We start from the raw sequence: 23744 nt of genomic DNA on the forward strand, positions 1-23744 counted from the left end.
AGGGGAAGGCATGAGGGCCCTGCAGGCAAAGTCGCCTCCCCAGGGATCCCGGCTCAGCGGTCAGTCCCAGGAGAAGGGCCAGGGATGCCAGGAACCAGCCTCAAACTCGGAAGCCCCCAGCCAGCCGTCCCACCAGCAGGAAGTGAGTAATCACCTCTAGACCTACCAGCGGCGACAGCCCCAGAGCCAAGGACAGCGTTAGGAAGCTTGGCCAGGCTGGCGGGCAGCCCCAGGTCACCTTCCCTCCAAATCCGAGTGACTGACCATCTGCCCGTCCAGCAGGGCCGGGCCCCCAGCCACCTCCAAGGGCAGCAGGGAGGTGGACAGACAGACAGAGGAAGGACTGGCCTCCCTGGGCCCCGCCCTCACCTCCTCCGTCAAGAGCCTCTCCCTCTCTCCTTCTGCTGATGTTCACGCCGGGAAAGCAAGAGTGTCACTCACTCTCTAAATCTGAGGAGGGGGACGTGGGAAGGTGAAGGCGGACAGAAATTGGGGGGGAACCCCATTTCAAGAAGTTAAATAAGGAATTCCTTTTGAGGCTCAGCAGGTTAAGAACCCAGCTAGTATCCGTAAGGAGGTGGGTTCGATCCCTGGCCTCACTCAGTGGGTTAAGGATCCGGCGTTGCTGTGAGCTGCATCATATGTCACAGATGCAGCTGGGATCTGGTATTGCTGTGGCTGGGGTGTAGGCCGGTGGCTGTGGCACCTCCATAAAAAGAGAAAAAAAATGGTAAATAAAAGATGAGTTTGTTTTCTGCGGTGTTTCCACTGTTTTGGAAAGAACAAAATACATATGCACGGACAACCTATAAAACATAAATGGTATTATTTCGGTGATTTCGCATGGGAGCTAAATGGGCTGATGTTTGCACTTAAAGCAGCCTGGGGTTATATAAAGGTGAGCGGCAAAACGCGTGCTAATAATTTAAATTTTTAATTTTCCTTTACTCTGAAGGACATCAAATAGCCAGTAACTTACCCCTGGGCAGTGGGTCCCCTGGGGGCCGGAGCTGAGGAATGAGGAGAAGCTGTACCCCAGGATGGTCTCCTTAGGCCCGTGGGGGCCCCTGGGGGAGGGGACAGAGGCAGAACGGAGGGGGTCACACATCAGCTGGGGAGTGTTCCGCAGGGTGTGGGCATCAGTGCCAACCAGTCAGCAGTACAGGCTTAGTGTATGTTTTGCTCTGAAGCAACAAATCAGTGCTGGCCCAGATTTTCAGGACTGGCCTGTCTGGGGTGTGCACAGCACAGCAGCCATTCGCCAGGCACCTGCTGAGTGACAGAGAACAGGGGTTGCTTTCTGATCCAGACTGTAGAGTTCTGGACAAAAGCACAACCCCTCCAGGAGCCCCCTGGAAAGTGACCTTCCCAGGGGCGGGGGCGGGGGGGCGGATTTCTGGGGCCTCAGCCTCACACACAGACCTTTGGAGAGAATGTTCCAGAACGTTAGGATGGAGGGGCAGACCTACGTAAAAATAAGTAAATAAACAAACAAACAAACAAACAAAAAACCCACATGTGCCCACAGGCCTAGCCTGTTTTTTTGCTGTTTCGTTTTGGGGGGGCTTTCCCCCACCACCACGGGGCTGGACTTGGGACTTTTCTTCCCATAGACTGAGTTGTGTCTTCATTCCATCGGCAGGAGCTCTCAGGGGGCCTGCTGTGTGCTGGAGGCTAAGCAGACAGTGATGAATAAGACAAGAGTCCCTGCCCATGGGGTTCGCATCCAGGGGCACAGAGGAAAAGCCCAGAGCTGTGGAGGGAGATGGCCTGGGTGCTGAGTGCAGAGGGGGTGCAGCCCCCACCAGGCACAGCAGGAAAAGGCCCCTCAGAGAAGGGCGGGAATTGCCAACTGAGGGCCCAGGAAGGGCGCTCCCAGCAGAGATCACTGCACATGCAAAGGTCCGGGGGCAGGTTGGAACCGCTGCATTCGGTGGTGCCTTAAGTGGCTCGTGATGATAAAGCGTGGGGTTGGATGGGAGATGGAGAGGCCCAGCCACAGAGGGGCCCTGGCTTAGTGGGGAGGTCATCGGTATTATGCAAGAGTGACTTGGTCCCTCCTCTAGTTCTCCCTGAAAAGAGCCGGGCTGGCCAGAGCCGGAGGCCTGGCAGGACCAAGTCTGCTTGTGACCCCAGCCAACAGATGAATGGAAAGGTGTGTGAAAGATCAGTAGTGTCAGATTTTGCAGGAAGGGTTTAGCCAGATTTTCTCACAGCCACAATGAAGTACAAAAGACCTGCTGATCCAGGTATCAACGAATGCGGGTTGTTACGGAATCCAAGAGAAGCTCCTTTTGAAATGGTTCCCCACCCAGGCTCTGCCCCCGGGCAGGGGACTGGCCTCTGGTAGGCTTCTCCCAGGCACGGGTGCATCTGATTCATTCACTTCCACCTAACAATGCACAGCCCAGCTACGGGGACGCCTTATAAACAAGTGGGTGGGTGGGTGGATGGATGGATGGATGGATGGATGGATGGATGAACAGGAAGGTGGGTGGATGGGTGGATGGGTAGAGGGAGGGATGGCTGGATGGGAGGATAGATGAGAGGGTTGGAGGGTGGATGGGTGGATGGATAGATGAGTGAGTGGGTAGATACAAGTGTAGGTGAGTGGGAGAGTGGGTGGTTATTTTACAAGATTTAAAGTTTCTTTTGATGGAGAGTCACAACCCAGCGACACTCAAATAGAGGAAAGCTGGCTCCAAAGGGGAAAAGCCTTCTAGGCAGGGCTGCACAGCGGCTGCCCCAAGGGAAAGGTGACAGCAAGCTGGCACTGTAGGAGAGCTTAGGTACAGCGAGCAGGGTGGGCTAGGCAGCTTTCTCAGGCCCCCTGTGGGTTGGCGAATTTGAATACTTTTGCAAGTTCCAGTGTAAGGGCGCTGTCCCTCGTTGTTGGTACCTGGCCCTAGGCAGCTACCTAGTGGCCCAGAGTGTGAGAGCCTGATAGGGAAGAGATGGGAGTGTGAACTTAGCTGGTGAAGAAGAACTGACCAGCCCCGAGGACTTCAAAACTGCCTCAAGACAGCATCTCCCCTTCCCCCCCAAGACCATATTACAGGAGGTTCTGTTGCAGCACAGTGGAAACAAATCCACCTACTACCCTTGTGGATGCGGGTTCGATCCCTGGCCTCGCTCAGTGGGTTAAGGATCCAGCATTGCCAAGAGCTATGTTTAGGGTCACAGACACGGCTCGGATCTGGCATGGCTGTGGCTGTGGTGTAGGCCTGCAGCTGCAGCTCTGAATCCACCCCTAGCCTGGGAATTTCCAGATGCTGCAGGTGCCGCCCTAAAAAGCAAAAAACAAAACAAAAACAAAAACCAACCATATTAGAACCATATTAGAGTAATGCATGGGGAAGTCACAGATGGCGCCTTTTGGAACCTTCTCAGTCCATCGTATTTACATGAGCAGCAGCACTGCATTCAGATCTTTGAGGATTTTCATCTCATACATCCCTAGAGTATGTGAGCTGGAGGGGACATCACAAGGTCCCTGCCCATCTGACTTCTGAGGGTCTCAAGATGCTTGGGATCCGTGAAGAGCCTTTCAATAATTTAATGAAGGCTCTAGATCCTCTCTCCTGGAAAAAGCAAGTAGCTCAGTACTATATACCATTTTGAGGGCTGATGGACCCCAGGCAGCCTATCCACAGGACCCTGCCCCCATGTGGGAAGTCAGAAGCCTCTGATTATGGGGTCCCAGGGGGGTAGAACTGGCCACTGTACGAGGAGTCACTGATGGTGATGATGGAGTTGGACTTGATCTCTGGTTTGCGGGCTTAGTTCAGAGAAGTTACAGGAGAAGTGGAGACAGCAGGTGGGCTCGCCCCTCCCGTCCATTTCCCAGGCCCCCCAGCCCACATTATCTGCTCTCTTTTGAAAAAAAAGCCCTAAGCTTCTTACCAAAAGATGTTTGAAGGCCCCTGAACTTTTCAGCTTCTAAGCGTCTGAGACTGTTAAGTGCTGGGGATTGTCGGTAAGTTTCCAGAGTGAAGCCAGGAAAGCCAATCAGTGTTGAAATGGGAGGAAACCAGATCCAAAAGTCCCCAAAGGAATGGCTGAGTCGCAGGGGCACAAACCCTGTGTCACCAGAAAAAAAGGACAGGGAGCGATATTCTATCTCTGAAGATGTTTCTGAGTTTCTGCCACTGTGATCCCTTGAGAGATCGAACCTGTGCCACAGCAGCGACCCAAGCCCCTGTAGTGACATCGCCAGATCCTTAACTTGCTGTGCCACCAGGGAACTCCAATATCCTCTATTTTACTGCAGTAAGTCAGGCAGAAAAAGACAAATATTATATGATATCACTTATACCTGGGATCTAAAAAAGAATACAAATGAATGTGTCTACAAAAGAGAAACAGACTCAGGCACAGAGAAAAAAAAACCTATGGTGACCGAAGGGGAGGAGGGGAGAGAGACAAACTAGGAGTTTGGGATTAGCAGATATAAACTCCTGTATATAAAATACGTAAGCTGCCCGTGCATGGAATTGTAGTCAATACCGTTAATAACCTATAAAGGAAAATAATCCCCCAAAACATGTAACTGACAATAACACAATTATTGCCCATCAACTGTAATTTTTAAAAAATCAGATTTCCCCTACCACCTGGCCACGCTTTGTACACACCGTTTATGCCAAAACCCCCACTGTTTACACATCAACTCCAACAGAAAACGAGCACCCAGGGAAAACAAATCATGACAGGCATCAAATGTGCTATGAGACAAACGTATGCACTGGGCGAGTGTGTCCGTGCCAGAGAGGAGCAAACGAGGGTTTAGGGGTCGCCTGCTCTGCATCCCACATTCACACCCTTCCTGTCGTTTAATTGAGAAAAGAGGAGAGCGACGTGGTTAAGGACAGACTTTGGAGCCAGGATGCCTGGGTTCCCGCGAGGATTCGCTGAGGTACCGCACAGCTGTGGTTACAAAGTGCCAGCCACAGTAAGACGGAGACGTTTGCCAGGGCTGGTCCTCACCACGCCCGCTCTGAGATTTGTCCCTATAGCTCCATCTCAGGGTTCAGAGAGGTTAAGTCACTGGCCTGAGGCTTTTTGCCGGGGAAAGAGCAACCCCGGGACAGAAATCCAGGCTGACTTGGAGCCCAGACCGCGTGTGCCACTCCAGGGCTCTAAGGGGCAGCCTGTCTGCAGCGCAGAACCGTCCGCGGGCTAACCTGGAAAGCTTCCACGGGGCTCAGGGTCGGCGGTGGGGCTGTGGAGCCCTGGACGGCCGCGGCCACCCCACCTGGGCTCCGCGGGTCTGGGTTCCAGAAACTCCAGCCCGCCTGCCCGGGGCAGACAGGCGCGGGGCAGGCGCGCGGAGCGAGGCTGGAGGTGGAGGGAGGAAGTGCCCGCGAGGGTGATGACATCACCGCCCAGCCCTTGAAAGATGAGCTGTTCCCGCCGCCACTCCAGCTCGGCGCTGGAGGCTCCGAAGACGACAGGGGACTTCAGGCAGCCCCGCTGGACCAGGGGGCCACGGAGGTGCCCGCCGCGCCCGTGCGCCGGACAGGGTAGGTGCCCGGGCAGAGGCTGGTCCGGCCGCCTCCGCCTTCGCCGAGAGCACAGGCGGACCCAGCGCAGAGGGAGGCGGGCAGATGGAAGAGGCGTTTGGGAAAGTTTCCTTCCTTCCCTAGTCCTGCCAGGTAACAAGAAGGGCTCCCAGCAGGAGGAAATGGGCTGGTTTTTTCTAGGTTTGTCTTCTCCCTGAGTCGAGGGGACAGACCGGCGGGCATGTATTTATATGAACAATTTAGCGATCTGACTTTTATAGACTTTGGGTGGATTCCTGGACGAAAGCAGCCAGCGTAGTGCAGCAGGGGAGGTGTGGGGTTAAGGCTCCAGAATCTGGCTTTTCGCTCATAACCGTGCCGTTCATCAGTCCTCGGTGACCCTGGACACGTTACTGAGCCTCTCTGAGCCTCAGTTTCTCCTCTGCAAAGTAGCCTGCTTGCCGGCTTCCTGGGGTGGCTGGAGTTAATCAGACCACAGACCGCAGGAGGGTCGTAAACGCTGGCTGATGTGCGTGGAGGTGGTTGTGATGAGAACTCAGACAAGCTTCTTGCCCCTCTGTCCCGTCCTGGCTGTTGAGGACGGAGGCATAAAACAATGCATTGGTCCAGAGGAGAGACTTTGCATCCACTTGTGCACCCCTCTCCCATCCCCTGGGTAACTTCTGAGTCTGTTTTTTTCCCACTTTCCTGCACGGTAAAGCTGACCTGGCAGGGTGGTGGCAAAGATGGAGAGATGGGCTGAGACAGAGATGGGCTGATGAAGTGAGTATACAGTTGGTTCTCAATAAATGATAGCCATTATTAGAGCTGCTGAGGGCAGATAGTTTCCCCTGCCCGGGGTCAGGATGGGAGATGGGCGTTGCTCTCCGGGCAGGTTAGAATGTGCCTCCCTGACTCACAGGCTGCCTTGGGCTACTGCCAGCTGCGGGAAGTGGGAGGTTTGGCCAGGAGTGGGCAGGGGATCCCATGGCAGACCCCGCTCCTTTTTCCTTCTCTCAGCAAGAGGAGGGCTCATGTGGCTTGGGGCAGGGAGCAGGACCCCAGAGGACACTGCCCACCCTCCTTCTCTGGAGGAGAAGGCTTTGGCAGCAGTGGGGGGGAGGGGACATTCACCATAGGAATGCCAAAAGCTTGAAGGAAGAATTGACTCTTTTCTCCTGCTGGGACAGGAGTCAAATGGGGTGGGGGGTAGGTGCAGGGAACAGCCTGGAGAAGGGGTTTTGGAAAACACTGCAACTGAAGGCCCCCTTGCTGGCCCCCCTAAGCAGGACCCCAGGGTCTCCTCCCAGCTCTGCCCGGAACTCACCAGACCCCTGCAGTCACGTGCGCCAAGGCCCTCACAGAGCAGATGGGGAAACCAGGTCTCAGCCGGGACCTGACCCAGCAAAACCCTCTGCTCAGTGTCCTGGAAAGGCCTCAAGCTCTCTGGGTTTCAGGTGTGTCTCTTGTAAACAGGGAAAGGTTCTAATGATTGGCTGATGGTGAGACCAAGGACTTGGGATTAGACTGAACTTGAGAGATGCTGGCCAATGACCCCAAGCAGAGAAAATGGCCAGGCCACGTGGTCTGTGTTGATACAGTGACTGTGTCTGGATAGAACGTTCAGAGGGGGTCTGGGAATAACACTAAGGGCTGCCCTTGTGACTACTGCAGCCTTGGGGTCAGAGAGGGCGCACCCTGGGCACACAGATGCCCTGCAGACCCACCAGGGGATTCTGGTTTGCAGAGTGAAAGCAGGATCGTGTCTGTCCATTCACAGCGGCTTTCCCTACCCTGAGAACTGTGCGGAGCATCAAGGGGGCACTGATCAGGATTTGCTGAATGATGGAATGATGGCTGGCTGGCTGGATGGATGGATAGATGGGTAGGTGGGTCTTTGGATGGATGGGTGAGTGGGTGGATGGATGGATGGATGGATGGATAGATGGGTAGGTGGGTCTTTGGATGGATGGGTGAGTGGGTGGATGGATGGATGGATGGATGGATGGATAAATGAATACTGGTCACCTGGCAGGCAGTACAATCCTACAGAGCATATTACTAAGTGAAAGAAGCCAATCGGAAAAGTCTACATCCCGTAGGATTCCTGTTATAGGACGTTCTGGAAAAAGCAATGCTATAGAGACAACACAAACATCAGTAGTTGCCAGAGTCTGGAGAGGGAAGGATGAACACACCAGAGCTCAGAGGATTTTCAGGACAGTGAACCTCTTCTGTATGAAACTATATTGGTGGACACATGTCATCCTCCAATGGCCCAAACCCACACAATGCACAACAAGCGTGAGACCTAATGCAAACCGCGCACTGCAGGCGATGGGCCGTGTCTCTAGGTTGTAAGCACGCGGCACTCTGGCGCAGGATGTTATAAGGGGGGAAGACTGCGCATGTGCGGGGCAGGAGCTCGGTGGGAATGCACTGTGCCTTCCGCTCCGTTTCTCTGTGAACCTGAAACTGCTCTAAAAATAAAGTCTACTTAAATTTTTTTTCAACACACACAGAGCAGGACTGTGCTTTGAGGCTTCGGAAGACTCTTAGGCTATCCCAGGGCCCTGAGTCAAATGACCAGAACTTCCTAAGACCTAAGACTGAGCTCATCTCTTCCAATACCTACCCAGCCCCGGGGGCCTGAGCCCTAGTAACCTTCTTAGTGAGCATGCTTCCAGGAACGGGGAGCTCACTACTTTACAAGGCAGCCTCCTCCATCTCGGGAGAGTTTGCATGGTTAAAAAGTCGTTTCTGTTATGGCTCAGCGGTAATGAAACCGACTAGTATCCATGAGGATGTAGGTTCGATCCCTGGCCTCGCTCAGTGGGTTAAAGATCCGGCGTTTCCATGAGCTGTGGTGTAGGTCGCAGGCACGGCTTGGATCTGGCGTTGCTGTGGCGTAGGCCGGCGGCTACAGCTCTGCTTCGATCCCTAAGTCCTTCTTTAGACGGGAGCTAAATCCCTCTCCCACTGAGTGCTGGTCCACTCTCTATCTCTTGGGGTTGGACTGTATAATTCTCATTCTCATGGGTCCTCCCTGAGCTAAATATCTGCTGCACCTTAATCAAAGCACACTTTCCAGAAGAAACCCAAGGAGTGAGTTATTTCCTTGACTCGGGGCTCTGTAGGGTTCTGGAGGCTAGAAAAATGTCAACCCCCTCTAAAAAAAACACATCACAACACAGAGCAGGGTGGAACCAGCATGGGCTCTGGTTCAGATTCTATTTTCTGCTGGAGAAGCTCTCTGAGCCTGGGTTTACCCACTGCCCATGTCCTTCCCCATTTAGACACACCCTCTACTTTACAGGTCCAGGACCCCAGTGGGAGAGATCCTGAACCCTGCCCACAGTGACAGTTCCAACAGTATAGACACAGTGCAGACATTGCAAGATGACCGTGGGGACATGCATGTAGCCCAGAGGCAATTGGGGCCCAGCATCCCAGGGTTTTTGCAGGCAGGCTGTGGAGGGAGCTCCTGCCTGGTCTGGGGTTTCGATCAGCCCCAGGTTTCCAACCTGGCCCCCTATTCCCGGGGAGGGTCCCCTGTGCTGAAGGCCCTGCCCCACGCTGTGGCCCGTGCCTGGGGTCCCATGGCCTCTGCCTCATCCTTTCATAAATGAGTCTCCGTTGGAGCCCACAAACCAACAGGCTCACAGATGCACTAAGCACTTAGCCACCAGTATTTTTTAAAAGAGTCGATATTTTGCAGTTCCCATTGTGGTTCAGCGCATTAAGGACCTCACACTGTCTTTGTATCCCAAGAAGTGGGTTTGATCTCTGGCCTTGTTCAGTGGGTTGCCCCAAGCTGCGGTGTAGGTCGCAGATGTGGCTTGATCTTATGTGGCTGTGGCTGTGGCATAGGACGGGAGCTGCAGCTCACATTCAACCCCTAGCCCTGGAACTTGCATATGCCACAGGTGCAGCTGTGAAAAAAAAAAAAAAAGAAAGAAAAAGAGTTGCCATTATGGCTCAGCAGAAACGAATCTGACTAGTATACATGAGGATGCAGGTTTGATCCCCGGCCTCATTCAGTGGGTTAAGGATTCGGGGTTGCCTTGAGCTCTGGTGAAGGTCACAGACATGGCTTGGATCTGGCGTTTCTGTGGCTGTGGTGCAGGCCAGCAACTGCAGCTCCAGTTTGCCCCCTAACCTGGGAACTTCCATATGCCTCGAGTGCAGCCCTAAAAAGACAAAAAAGAAAGAGAGAGAGAGAGAAAGAAAGAGCCAATATTTTAAAATTTGGATCGTTCACGTAAAAATTCAGATTCCCAGTTTCTCTCGAAATGCAGATAGCTCTGGCAAGGCTGAACTTGAACCTGGTCACACGCAGCACTTGAAGTGAGGCCTGGATTCTCCAAGTGCCTACCCCTCAGCCACCAAAGCAAAACCAAGCTGGCCACACACCTGGGAGAAAGATCTTTCAGAGTAGTAATTACAAAGGCATGCACTCCCCTCCACACACCCACTCCCCACAAGCTCACCCAGGAGAGCAAAGACAGCTCCCTCCCCACACCTGACTCTGGCGTTGAACTATAAAATAGGCCTGCAACAATGCTGCAGAGTGCCTTAGAGATGGCACACTCCCCAGGCCTCAAGCAGGAACATCCAACAGTGCCGTAGAAACCATCTTGGAGGGACTGACTCTTCCAAATGGAGAGGGGAGAAAAGCTGCTGTGGAACTGGGGAAAATCTCAACTACCAGGGTCCTGAGCACACTGGGCTCTCCAATGCCTCTGAGCCACCGTTCATGCTGTTCCCATGCCTGCAATTCTTTTCCACACTTTCCTCATGCTTCTTCACCCACCGAATTTCCAACTTATCCTTTAAGATGAAGGGGTTCCCCTTCCAGGAAGGCTTCCACATCCCTTCCCAGGGGCTGGGTCCCTCCTCAGTGCCCTCCACAACTGCCTTTGGCCCTTCAGTGACAGTACAAGTCACCATGTGTTGGAATTGGATGTGTTTCTGTCTCTCCTACAGCCTGTGAGTGCCCTCAAAGGCTAGGGTCTCATCTTACGCATCTGTCCACTTCGGCCCCCATCTCAGGGCCCAGTGCAGCGTCAGGCTGAAGCGTGCAAGGGGATCCAGAGCCAGACCCTGCAGCGCCTCCTGGCTGCTAGGAGCACCTTGGTGGGCTCGGCAGGCCTCCCGGGAGGTCGGACTCTGCAGGGACAGCAAGAAGGGCATCTGGCCATCCACAGCCAGGGCGTTAAGCACTAGAGCTCCCTGAGTGCAGAGACCACTCAGCAGGTGAGGGCTGAAGAATGGGTGCTATGAAACTTAAGGAAAAAGTTAAAGCAAGACACAGAGACATTTATCTTAATTAAAGGTGGGAACCCGGGGACTCAATGTCTCAGGAACCAAGAGCCCACCTCAAGAAACCACACTGCTTTTATTGTGCCCTTGAGGATGACGTCAAGTGAGGAAGGGGTTGCAGGTGCAGGATATAGGGGGTTTTTTTATTATTATTATTTTAAAAGTCACCTAGCTGGTACTGGTTAAGCTTTTACTCTGACCTTTAGGCATTTAACCATCATCAGCAGTGAGGACGCTTGGTGATGCCCAGCAGCTAGAGAATCACCATGGAGCTTCTGCAGACAGTGCGCCTAGGTTTGCACCTCAGTCCTCCCTGCTAATTGCGCATCCTGCTAACGACCCCTCATAAACCCCTTGGGGCCATGAGGCTCCCCTTCCTCTTACTCTTTCGAGGACATATCATGCTGTGCAAACGGTGAGCCTAGACCAAGGCATTCTGTCCTCATTCAGCTGCCCCTGTGAATAACTCATGCCTTCAGGTCTTTGTTCTTAAGCTGAAGTCATTTGCCAGCAGCGCGACTGTTTTTCAAGCAGGAATACGGGGCAAAGTAAAGCAGGACAAGATGGAGTTTTCAGCATGGAAAATAGAAGCAAAGAGGCTCAGAAAAGATGGTAGAAATATGTCTCCTGACACCTGAAGGAGGCGCTCCGAGGAGGCCTCTTTGTCACTGTGGACTCACATTTGGGGGGCGGGTCTCCAGGCCTCTCCCCTTGCAGGTCTTGTCATGCGATCCCACGTCCTAAGGGCTCTGGGGCACAGACGAGACTTCTGAGCCACTAGCCCTTTGCCTGGGTGCCTTTCCCAGCGGGTGGGGTCCTACAGAGTGTCCCATAGTAGGCCTGCAACACTCTGCAAAGCCCCCCTTTGGACCCTCAGCCAGTCCCAGTCCCTGGGCAGAGGACGTAGCTAGGGGGATGCCAGCCTCGACGTCCGACAGCCCCGCGTTCTGATCCAGGCTTGGCCAAGTGCGTGCGGAGCAATGCAGGGCGGGGCAGTGACCCCTCTGAGCCTCTCCCCCCCTCCCCGTCACGGCCTTTGTGTAGGTGACACAGCAGCTCTGTGCGTGAACATGCCTGCTCCCTGCTTCCTTCCCAACCCCTTGGGTGAGGCCCTCTGGGCTCCCAGGCTGGCAGGTCCCTGCCCACATCAGGCACGGGGCCTGTGGGAGAGACAGTCACCGCCAGCGCTTGTCCCAAGCCGCCTGAATCCAGAGGCGAAGGCCCGGATCTCCAATCCTCCCTTCCTGGGCCTCTGTGTGCCACGCCGTCCCACACACTCACACATCCCACACTCGCCACATACACAAATATACACACTACACACACCGCACGACATACACACACACACAAATACACAGCACACCACACACATACCACATACACACATACAAAAACACACACGCCACACACGCACACACACACAAATACAGCACATGCATATTCGCGTAGAAATGCATAAACACTGTATACACACACCACACCACACACACACACACACACAAATATATACACCACACCCATACACACAAAGCACACACACACCACATCTCACACACACACACACACACACACACACACACGGCCTCTGTGCCATGTGCATGTCCCCCAACCATCTCGTAGCGTCTGTGCTGTTGGAACTGTCACAATGGGCAGGGTTCAAGTCCTCTCCCACGAGGTCCTGAACCTGTCAAGCAGAGGGTGTGTCTAAATTGGGGAGGACACGCAGTGGGATAAGACGGACGCGGGACCCCACCCAGTGCCCCGTGGGTGTCCCTCTCAGCCGCACCCCTGGGCGCCCTTGCACCCAGAACTTTCTGAAGCTGCTAGCAGGGATGACTCCTCACCCAGAAGTGGAGGCAGTGCCCTCAGAGGCGACAGAGCACTGGGCAGAGAGCAGACAGGGGAAGAGGAACCAGGGCTGGAGATGCTGGGGGCAGCCTGGGCCCCCGTCTGGGCACTTCCTACTCGGGGGCGTCATCCTGAAGCCCCAGCTGGGTGCTGGCTGCCCCCGTTGGGATGCCTCCCACGTCCCCAGCAGGAAAGACATGTTTACTGCGAGGCTAAACCTCAGCCACAGGCACCCTCCTTGCAAATGGCCTGGGGGACTTCCGAGAGCATGGGCGCTGTGGCAGCTTTGGCTGAGGGGGCGGAGGTGGGCACCGGGGCAGTCACGGCATGGGACACTCCTGGACCTGGGGGAGAGAGGGAGCCGAGGGCAGCTGGGATCTTGACAGCCAGGGGCGATCCTGCTGGGTCCTCACCACACAGCTGCAGATGGAGATTATGTTCCTGGTCCCACAAGTGGAGGGTCCCAGACCCAGAGAGGAGGCCGCGTGCTTGGTCAGAGCTGGGGTCTGGATGCCTCCAGAGGAGCTGTTGTTCTTTCATGAGTTAAGGCGGCTGAAAAACATGCTCAGATGTGAAAGGGCTCTCAGAGGACGAGCCATGCCTGCAACTGTCATGAAAAAGTCAACTATGAACCCCAGTGACAGAGACCTGAGTGACAGTGAGGAACAGAGGCTGGGCACCCATGTGCTTCTGTCCTTTCCCCTGGGTTCATTAAGACCCCACATTCAGGCAGGCAGGCTGAGTACCGTGATAACAAGTGGCTTCTGAGCCCAGAAGGAAATCCCAGCCTTCCCAGAGCTTCCCTCAGGGGCTCTCCATCAGGTGCCTTTAACCCAGTTCTTAGGAGCCCACTGAATCCACCTGCTCAGGGCTGGTGGTTGGGACAGACAGGAAATCATTGAAGAAACAGCTCATCAATACGCAAACATTTCATTTTACCAGAAAACATCAATGCACATTGATTTACCAGGTTTATGTAAGCAAGTTCTTTTCTTTGAGCTTGAGCTGGCTGATTAGCTTTCGTACACAAGCTGAACCCTTCATTCACTCTCTATTTTGAAAAAAAAACAGAAGAGAACCCTTGGCGTCTTTAAACAGTTTCATTCCAAAAGCAATCAGTGTTCTTCATAGAAAATGTAAGGCTACTACACAGAGTAAAGAAAACACAAGAGCAACCCAGGATCCCACGGCTCAAAGGCAAACACCACCAGTAATAATGTGGTAGTTTGGGAGTTCCCGTCATGGCGCAGTGGTTAACGAATCCGACTAGGAACCATGAGGTTGCGGGTTCGATCCCTGCCCTTGCTCAGTGGGTTAATGATCCGGCGTTGCCGTGAGCTGTGGTGTAGGTCGCAGACGTGGCTCGGATCCCGAGTTGCTGTGGCTGTGGCATAGGCCGGTGGCTACAGCTCCGATTCAACCCCTAGCCTGGGAACCTCCATATGCTGCGGGAGCGGCCCAAGAAATGGAAAAAAGACAAAAAAAAAAAGCTAAAATAATGTGGTAGTTTTCTGTCCAGAGTTTTCTCCCATTGTATAATATATACAATTTAATGCTTCGCTTTTCCCGCCTCCTGATGTGATATCAGATGTATTCTGTCTCCTTTTGGTGAACGCTTCAAAGTGTCATTTTCACGTATTGAATCAGTCCCCTAATCTGAAAACTTTAGATTATTTCCCTAATCTAAAGACAAGAGGCTTTTTCTGTCCTTTTGATTGTTGACAGAAATACCCAGCAAAAAGTAAAGGGTATTTTTTGTTAGGTTCTTGGTTTGCTTCACCAAATTATCCACAAAATGAATTTTCTAGAGACAAGTTTCTGTCTGACAAGAAGCTGCCTGCCTCCCTCAGTTCATCACTGGCCCATTAAAATTTTGCAAACCAGATGGTTTTAATGTTGTCTTGGCTCCAAGGGTTCCTGAGGAATCCCAGCCAGGCAGCCAGGGGCTGAAGACAGTGGACTCAGCATCTTAACAGATGCAAACTCCTATTAATAGTAAACCTTAAATGACCAATCCTATTGCTTATCCATTTACTAAACCCAAACTCCAGTCCATCCCACTCCCTCCCCCTCAGCAACCACAAGTCTCATCTCCAAGTCCATGAGTTTGTTTCTTTTCTGTAGATAGATTCATTTGTGCCATATGTTAGATTCCAGATATGTGATATTATGTGGTATTCGTCCTTCTCTTTCTGAATTACTTCACTTATCATGAGAGTCTCTAGTTCCATCCATGTTGAGGCAAATGGAATTATTTTGTTCTTTTTCGTGGCTGAGTAGTATTCCATTGTGTACATGTACCACATCTTCTTAATCCATTCATCTGTTGATGGACGTTTAGTTTGTTTCCATGTCTTGGCTATTGCGAATAGTGCTGCAATGTACATAGGGTGCATGTATCTTTTTCAATGAAAGTTTTGTCTGGATATATGCCCAGGAGTGGGATTTCTGCATCATACGGTAATTCTATATTTAGTTTTCTGAGGTATCTCCATACTATCTTCCATAGTGGTTGTACCAATTCACATTCCCACCAACAGTGAAGGAGGGTTCCCTTTATTCCACACCCTCTCCAGCATTTGTTATTTGTTGACTTGTTAATGATGGCCATTCTGACTGGTGAGAGGTGGTACCTCATTATAGTTTTGATTTGCATTTCTCTAATTGATGTTGAGCATTTTTTCCTGTGCCTGTTGGCCATCTGTATATCTTCTTTAGAGAAATGTCTATTCATGTCTCCTGCCCATTTTTCAATTGGGTTGTTGGGTTTTTTTGCTGTTAAGTTGTATAAGCATTGAGATGATCCTGCTGTATAGCACAGGGAACTCTATCTAGTCACTTGTGATGAAACATGATAGAGGATAACGGGAGAAAAAGAATATATACATATATATATGGGAGTTCCCATCGTGGCTCAGTGGTTAATGAATCCAACTAGGAACTAGGAGGTTGCAGGTTCAATCCCTGACCTTGCTCAGTGGGTTAAGGATCCGGCATTGCCGTGAGCTGTGGTGTAGGTTGCAGATGTGGCTCAGATCCTGCATTGCTATGCTGTGGCGTAGGCTGGCAGCTACAGCTCCAATTAGACCCCTAGCCTGGAAACCTCCATGTGCCATGGGTGTGGCCCCAAAAAGACAAAAAAAAAAAAAAGAAAGAAAGAAATTTCTCCTCCATCCCAACTCAAAAAGTTGGAATTTTCCACTTGCTTTAGCCCTAGATGTGATGAAGCCTGGGGCCCTGCACCCGCAAGCAGAGTCCTTGAAAGTCCCAGAGGCCAGGGCCAGGTCACACGGGCTCTCATGCAAACCACACGAGCTGCAAACCACACGAGCTGCAAACCACACAGGCTGCAAACCACACTTCCTCTGCGGGATTTCAAAAACGAGGTGACAGCACTCTGTCCCCCTGCTACTTCTGTCCCCCTCCCACAAGAAGGCAGCCTGGTGGGCCAAACCCTGCTTCACAGTTGGGTGGCCTTTGGGGGCTCAGTGACCTCTCTGAAGTTAATTTCTCACTCTGAAATCAGATGGTGTCACCCTCAATACACCTCCTGTTCCCACTGTGGCTCAGTGGGTTACCAACCCGACTAGTACCCATGAGGATGTGGGTTTGATCCCTGGCCTCGCTCAGTGGGTTAAGGATTCGGCATTGCCATAAGCTGTGGTGTAGGTCACAGACTCAGCTTGGATCTGGCATTGCTGTAGCTGTAGCGCAGGCCAGCAGCTACAGCTCCAATTGGACCCCTAGCCTGGGAACTTCCATATGCTGCAGGTGCGGCCCTAAAAAGACAAAAAACAAAAACAAAAAAACCCACCAACCAGACAAACGAAAATCTCTTAGAGGGTTCTTGGAGAATTGAGGGAGGCCAGGTTTGTGAATCTACTGACACATGGTGAGCAAGTCCAGTACCTTCCTAGCATACAAATTTAATGTCTCTGTCTCAGACCAGAGAGGCTGAGGGCCAGAGGAGCTGTGGCATTGGATGGGCCAGCCACATACAGTCCTAAGGCTAAATCCATAGCATTTAAAGAATTTTGGTCCAAATACACCAGAAACACTGCCCAGACTTTACTTGAATACTTCCAGTGACAGGAAACTCACTACTGCCAGTAGCAATGCAATTCAGCCAACATTCAACAAGCAGTTACACTGCCAGGACTGCAGATTCCAGGAAGCAAAGCCTGGTCTGTGCTTGAGCGACAGACAGTGTGGCAGTCGGGATGGGTGTAAAGAGAAAGAAAAGCGTGTGTATGTGTGTGTGTGTGTGTGTGCACACGCATGGGGACCCCAATGCCTGGAATATGTATTAATAGGAAGTCACTACAGTGGGGAGGCCCACTCTGGCAGCAGAATGAACAGATTTAGAAAGCTGTCAATCACAGACCATCAAAGCTGGAAAGATCTTTCAAAATAACCTGTGTCATCACCCCATCCTTGCCCCGCAGATGAGGAAACTGAGGCCCAAAGAGGGAAAGCCACCTGAGCCACCTGCTCCAAGGTACCTGCCTCCAGCAGGTCATTGGCGCAAAGCGGCTACTGCGCAGGGGCCAGGGCTCCACCTCTTCTGGGAGGGGCTGATGGCGGGGCGGGCAGTGATGGGCGGGGCAGGGGGCAGGTACCAGGTGTCAGGCTGGAAGAAGCTGGACCAAGCGTCCTTGGCCAGAGGCTTTATGGACAGCCTTGGCCCCAAGCCCTAGGACCTCTGGGAGATTTGTTTCTTCTTTCTCTATGGGTGTGCAGCCTGCTTCCTGTGGCCGGCCCACAAAGAGAGAAGGAGAATGCACCACCCAGGCGCCAACAACAATTGCTTAGGGTCGAGGCAGGGAGGGGCGCTCCATAGCCCTGGAGTTCGGGAGCTACAGAGGGTAATGTAGGCAGCGCCGGGGAAGCACCCACTTGTTCAATAAATGGGTGGTTTGGGGCAGGCTCTCCCTGGAGGATAGCACCCATAGGACCAGGCAGATTAGATGACAAAGAACCCATAAATCCCAAGCAATCCTGCCCTAGATTTTAAAAGAGAAAGCGTCCGAGTTGCCACTGTGATGCAGCGTTGTCGCTGCACCTGCTCAGGTTGCAGCTGTGGCTGGGATTCAGTCCCTGGCCTGAGAACTTCCATATGCCATGGGTGCAGCCAAAAAAAGAGAAAGGGTCAAAAATGATCTCCTCTCCATCCCAGCCTTTTTTTTTTTCCCCTGCCAACCATCTTCTGCCCCGATGAATATACAGACTTGTAGCTGGAGAAAGAAAACAGGTGAAATAAGACGTAAGAACGATTTAGTATTAGAATGAAGTTAAACTATGAACATATGGGGGGGGGGACTGGGCTTTGGAGTGTGTGACACTCTTTCATCAGCAGGTGTGCATGATCTGAGAGTCTCCTGTGAGCAGAGCCGCATCACAACCCTGGGCTCTCAGTGGTCATTTAGGGTCTGTGTGTGGTCTAAGGGGCAGCCTGTCCGTGGAAGAGGAGTTGCCCCTTGGGTTGTGTTGATTCCGTGATGAAGAATGTCTGGTGGGAATATTTACAATATGGAAACTTGCAGGTGCTACCAGCTGGGACCCCCCCCCCAACCCCCATGAGATCCAGCTGTTACCATGTGCCAGCACACCACACTGCTGCCTGCTTCCTCTCTGTTGGCCCAAAGCAGCCCATCCTTGCCCAGAGGTCCCCCAGGGAAGGACAGCAGGGACCTCTTCCTGAAACTGCTGGTCCTGGGCCAGGCAGAGGGACACCGGCCGTGTTTATTTAAACATGTCCACCCCATGGTCCCAAAGGCGAATGAGGCTTGAGTGTGCCCCTCTAGGAGCTCAGGATGAGCGACGGGAGATTCCTCCGGGATGCGCTTTCCACACCAGGACGGACGGGACCGAGGGCTGTGGATGAGCCACAAGAGGCAGAGACGCGAGGAAGCAGACAGACCTTTGATTCAGGAGGAGCAGAGGCCTGGGGACGAGAGAAACCATTCAGGTCTTTCTGTCTGCCTTCTGAAGTGTTGGGGATCACCTGAGACCCCGCAGACGGAGGTGCCAGCTTGAATCCCAGGGTGCCCCCTCCCCTCCACCCTCCCTCGCCCCACCCCCTTCAAGGCCACTGACCAACTCTGATCTGTCCATGCTTCACCGGCTCTGGAATCCATCTCCCCACCCCCGCCTCCTCCCCCCCCCCACCTCCATCCCCCTCCCTTCCACCCTTCCTTCCCTCCATCCCCCACCCCCATCTCTGGGGCCATCATCCTTCCCACCCGGCTGCCACAGCCCCTGGCTCCCTGCCTGCCTCCCGATTTAGCCACCCCCTCATCCCAGCCAGAGAGGTGGTGCCAGTCGCCATCAACAACATGCGCCAGGTGTCCCGGTGGGGAAGCCACGTGTGAGCGCTGCACAGTTGCGCTCACCTGGCGCACGTGCTCCGGGTCAAGATCTTCCCGGGAAACCTGCCCTCCGGTCACTTTGCTGCACACCCGAAACTAACACAATGTTGTAACTCAATTATTCCTCAGTTAAAAAAAAGACATCCTGAGTGAAAATATATTATTCAAACGAATTTAGCTTGATTTTTCTTTTTTTCCAGTCTTTTTAGGGGCCGCACCTGCCGCATATGGAGGTTCCCAGGCTAGGGGTCGAATTGGAGCTACAGCCGCTGGCCTACGCCACAGTCACAGCAACACGGGATCCAGGTCACGTCTGCGACCTACGCCACAGCTCACGGCAACACCAGATCCTTAACCCACTGAGTGAGGCCAGGGATCAAACCTGTGTCCTCACGGATACTAGTCAGATTCATTTCTGCTGAGCCACGACCGGAACTCCTAGCTCGATGTTTTAATATGGCTACTTGAGAAGTTTAATTGCTTCGCAGCTCATATTATATTTCTGTTGCACGACACTGCTCTAGACTGTGGGAAACTCTGTAGAACAACCAGGATTCATTGACAGGTAAATTCAATGAACTTAATAAGGAAGAACAGACAGAAGGAAAGATAGCAGGAAAACTATACCTTAAAAGAAACGAGTGGCCTATCAACTAACCCAATGCGTGAAGTAATTTGGATCCTGATTCAAGAAAATAACTGAAAAAAGAAAAAAGATGAAATGCATGAGACAGTAGGACATTGGAACACTGCCTGGATAGTTGAAGCTACTCAGCATATCTCACTCTGAGCGTGGCAAGCATATGGGGACTAGAAGTTTGTTGAATGACTGAATGACTGAATAGGCAGGGAGGCCACTTCTGGGAGACGAACGGGTACCAGTCCCTTCGGAGCCGAGGGCATCCTGTGACCCAAACCACTTCGTGCCACGAAGAATTGTTGTTTCTGTGTGGTTGGCTCAAAATCTCCATTTATTGTGTCTTCCTCCCCGGGTTTTATAAACCACGCTGGCTGAGAAGACAGGTCACGCACGGCACACACTTGCACGTGGTGGAAGCCCCAGGCCAGCTGTCCTCTCCTCCTGCCCTGGCAGGGCCAGGGCCACCCACAGAGCTACCAGGAGCTTCAGGGAGCTGGAGAGTCAACGGGGAAATAAGCATCTTCAGCTCACCAAGCCTGAGCCACTCCTGAGCAAAGGCTTTTCTTGAACACATGCTCCCTCTGGGCCCTACATGGGTTTTGCTTTTGCTCTCTTGCAAAATTTGTTTCCTCCCGTTATAAATTATTTGCATGCTCTTGACAAAACCACCTGAATATACAGGAAAGTGGGAATTTAAAATTTTTTTGGTTGAAGTATAGTTGATTTACAATACTGTGTTAATTTCTGGTGTACAGCAAAGTGATTCCGTTTTATACATATATATAATATATATATATAATATACTTTTTTGTTACGATTTTTATTTTTTTCCTTTATAGCTGGTTTACAGTGTTGTCTATTTTCCACTGTACAGCAAGGTGACCCAGTTACACATACATGTACACATTCTATTTTCACACATTATCATGCTCCGTCATGTGTGACCAGACCTAGTTTCCAGCGCTACACAGCAGGATCTCGTGGCTAATCCACTCCAAAGGCAATAGTTTGCATCTATGAACCTCAAGCTCCCCATCCACCCCACTCCCTCTCCCTCCCCCTTGGCAACCACAAGTCTATTCTCCAGGTCCGTGATTTTCTTTTCTGCGGAAAGGTTCATTTGTGCCATATATTAGATTCCAGATATAAGTGATATCATATATATACTTTTTAAAGATTCTTTCCCATTGTAGTTTATTATAAGATATTGAATATCTGTGCTAAACAGTAAGACCTTATTGTTTATCTCTTTTATAGATAGTAGTTTGTACCCGTTAATCCTGCATTCTTAATTTATCTGTCTCCCCTCATTCCCATTTGGTAAAAGCATAAGAGTGTTTTCTATGTCTGTGCATTTCTTTCTGTTTTGTGCCATATTTTAGATTCCACATATAAGTGATATCATATGGTATTTGTCTTTGTCTACTGACTTACTTCACATAGTATGAGAGTCTCTAGGTCCGTCCATGTTGCTGCAAATGGCACTCTTTCATTCTTTTTCATGGCTGAGTAGTATTCCATTGTATATATGTACCATGTCTTCTTTTTCCCTTCATCTGTCAGTGGACACTTGGGTTGTTTCCATGTCTTGGCTGTTGTGAATAGTGCTGCTGTCAACATAGGGGTGCCTGTATTGCTTTGAATTTTAGTTTTTTCCAGATAGATGCCTAGGAGTAGGATTCCTGGATCCTGTGGCAACTCTATTTTTAGTTTTTTGAGGAACCTCCATAATGTCCTCCATAGTGGCTGTGCCAACTTACAGTCCCACTGACACTGTAGGAGGGGCCCCTTCTCTGCACCCCCTCTCCAGCATTTGTTATTTGTAGACATGTTACTGATGGCCATTCTGACTGGTGTGAGGTGGTACCTCGTTGCTGTTTAGATTTGCATTTCTCCAATAACTAGCGTTGTTGAGCATCTTTTCATGTACCTGTTGGCTATCTGTATGTCTTCTTTGGAGAAATGTGTGCCTAGGTCTTCTGACCATATTTTGATTGGGGTGTTTGTTTTTTGTTATTGAGTCATATGAGTCGTTTGTGTATTTGGGAAATGAAGCCCTTATTGGTCCCATCATTTGCAAATATTTTCTCCCAGAGGGACCTCTTTGTAATCACGCAAAGGCAGCTGCTCTTAAGGTTTAGGTGTGTGTCCCGCCACACCTTTGCGTGGGCTGGGAGTATAAGGTTTGGGGTTTTTTTTCTTTTGTCTTTTGAGGGCCGCACCCACGGCATATGGAGGTTCCCAGGCTAGGGGTCGAATCGGAGCTGTAGCCACCAGCCTACACCATGGCCACAGCAACGCGGGATCTGAGCCACGTCTGTGACCTACACCACAGCTCACGGCAATGCCAGATCCTTAACCCACTGAGCGAGGCCAGGGATCGAACCCACAATCTCGTGGTTCCTAGTCGGATTCGTTTCAATCTCATGGTTCCCAGTCGGATTCGTCAACCACTGCGCCACGACGGGAACGCCAAGGTTTGGGTATTGAACATGTTCACAGTCAGATATTAGCACGCAGCCCTGCCTTCTACGTGGAATGGGGGTAGCTGTGGGATGATGAAAAAAACAGACAAACAACGGGCCTAGGTATCTATCAGAATTCCAGGACTTGGGTTCAAGGTTGAGCTCTGCCACCAAAGGGCTGTGTGTCCTGGGAGAAGGCCCACCATCTCTGGGTGTCCGTGTCCACCTTTTTGTAACTTTACTTTGAGAGAGGACATGGCATATTTTATCCGACATGGATTTCTATTTGCTGCCCTTTCTACACTGAAGCTGATTAGTAGGGAGCAGGCACCAAACAGACTAACTTACCTCTAAATCTGTATCTGCCTATCTCTATGAGCATCTAGAACTGATCGGGGTATCAACGAGTTATATAAATATAACTGTTTCCAAGTGGGCTGGAAGGACAAAATCCATGTTTCAATTAAGAGGACCCCTGGGCTAGAGAACATACTTGCAGCCGCCAAGGGGGAGGGGGTTGAGGGAGGGATGGGGTGGGAGATTGGGGTTAGCAGATGCCAACTGTTGCATATATAAGATGAATAATCCATAAGATCCTATTGTATAGCCCAGAGAACTATATTCAACGTCTCATGATAAACAATAACGAAAAAGAATATTTTTAAAAGAGTGTGTGTGTATATATATATATGCATATATATGATTCATTTCGCTATATAGGAGAAATTAACACAGCATTATATAGCAACTATACTTCAGTTTTTAAAATGTTAATACTCAGGAGTTCCCGTTGTGGCTCAGCAGGTTAAGAACCTGACTAGTATCCCTGAGGATGTGGGTTCCATCCCTGGCCCCGCTCAGCAGGTGAAGGATCCGGCATTGCTGTGGCTGTGGTGTAGGCTGGCAGCTGCAGCTCTGATTCAGCCCCTAGCCTGGGAACCTCCATATGCCACAGGTGCAGCCTTAAAAAAAAAAAAAAGAACCAAAAAAACCCTTTTAAACATAAAATTAAAACATTAATATTCAAAAATAAAACAAAAGACATCCCCTCAGCCTGTGAGTGTGTCCAGGCCTCTGGTCACTTCTGCCTGGACAGACCCCTAAAAGGGACTGCAGCAGGAGACAGGCCAGGCCACGGCTCTTGCAGGCCGGCATTTACTCGTTATGTGGCTTTAGGCATTTTCTCCCCTCTCCTGGTTTCAGTTTCCCCCTCTGTCATGAGGAGCTGGGGGTCAGTTGAACATTTTCATTGTTTTATGTACACACAATGCCGTGTTAGTTTCAGGTGTATGGCACAGTATTTCAGTTACACATGTACAAATGTGTGCATTCTTTTTCCGATTCTTTTCCCTTATAGGTTCTTACAAAATGTTGACTATTATACAGCAGGTCCTTGTTGGTTATCTACTCTGTGTAACAGTGGTGTGTATAGAATGTTTTCTTAAGCGGAAGTCCAATCAAACCGTTTGCAGAAACCCGATATAGAGCAGAAAGGAAGGAAACCCTGCCGTGTCTAGAACATTGAAAGTGTGTCAAGGGAGGTTCAACCGTAACGAACCCAACTAGTATCCATGAGGATGTGGGTTCAATCCCTGGCCTT

General features: G+C 51.2%; 1 protein-coding gene across 2 annotated transcripts in view; it reads left to right on the forward strand.

The window, feature by feature from the left end:
* Positions 1–4866: 4866 nt before the first annotated feature.
* Positions 4867–23744, forward strand: part of LOC125135815 (B1 bradykinin receptor) — a 55622-nt gene continuing 36744 nt past the window's right edge. Inside the window, exon 1 of one of the 2 annotated variants that reach the window (XM_047796258.1) lies at positions 4867–5522. The gene's annotated coding sequence lies outside the window, so the exon portion shown is untranslated. The remainder of the gene's footprint in view (positions 5523–23744) is intronic. The other variant, XM_047796257.1, reaches the window with a different exon arrangement.

The sequence above is a fragment of the Phacochoerus africanus genome, chromosome 9, assembly GCF_016906955.1.
Source record: "Phacochoerus africanus isolate WHEZ1 chromosome 9, ROS_Pafr_v1, whole genome shotgun sequence".
NCBI classification, from domain to species: Eukaryota; Metazoa; Chordata; class Mammalia; order Artiodactyla; family Suidae; genus Phacochoerus; species Phacochoerus africanus.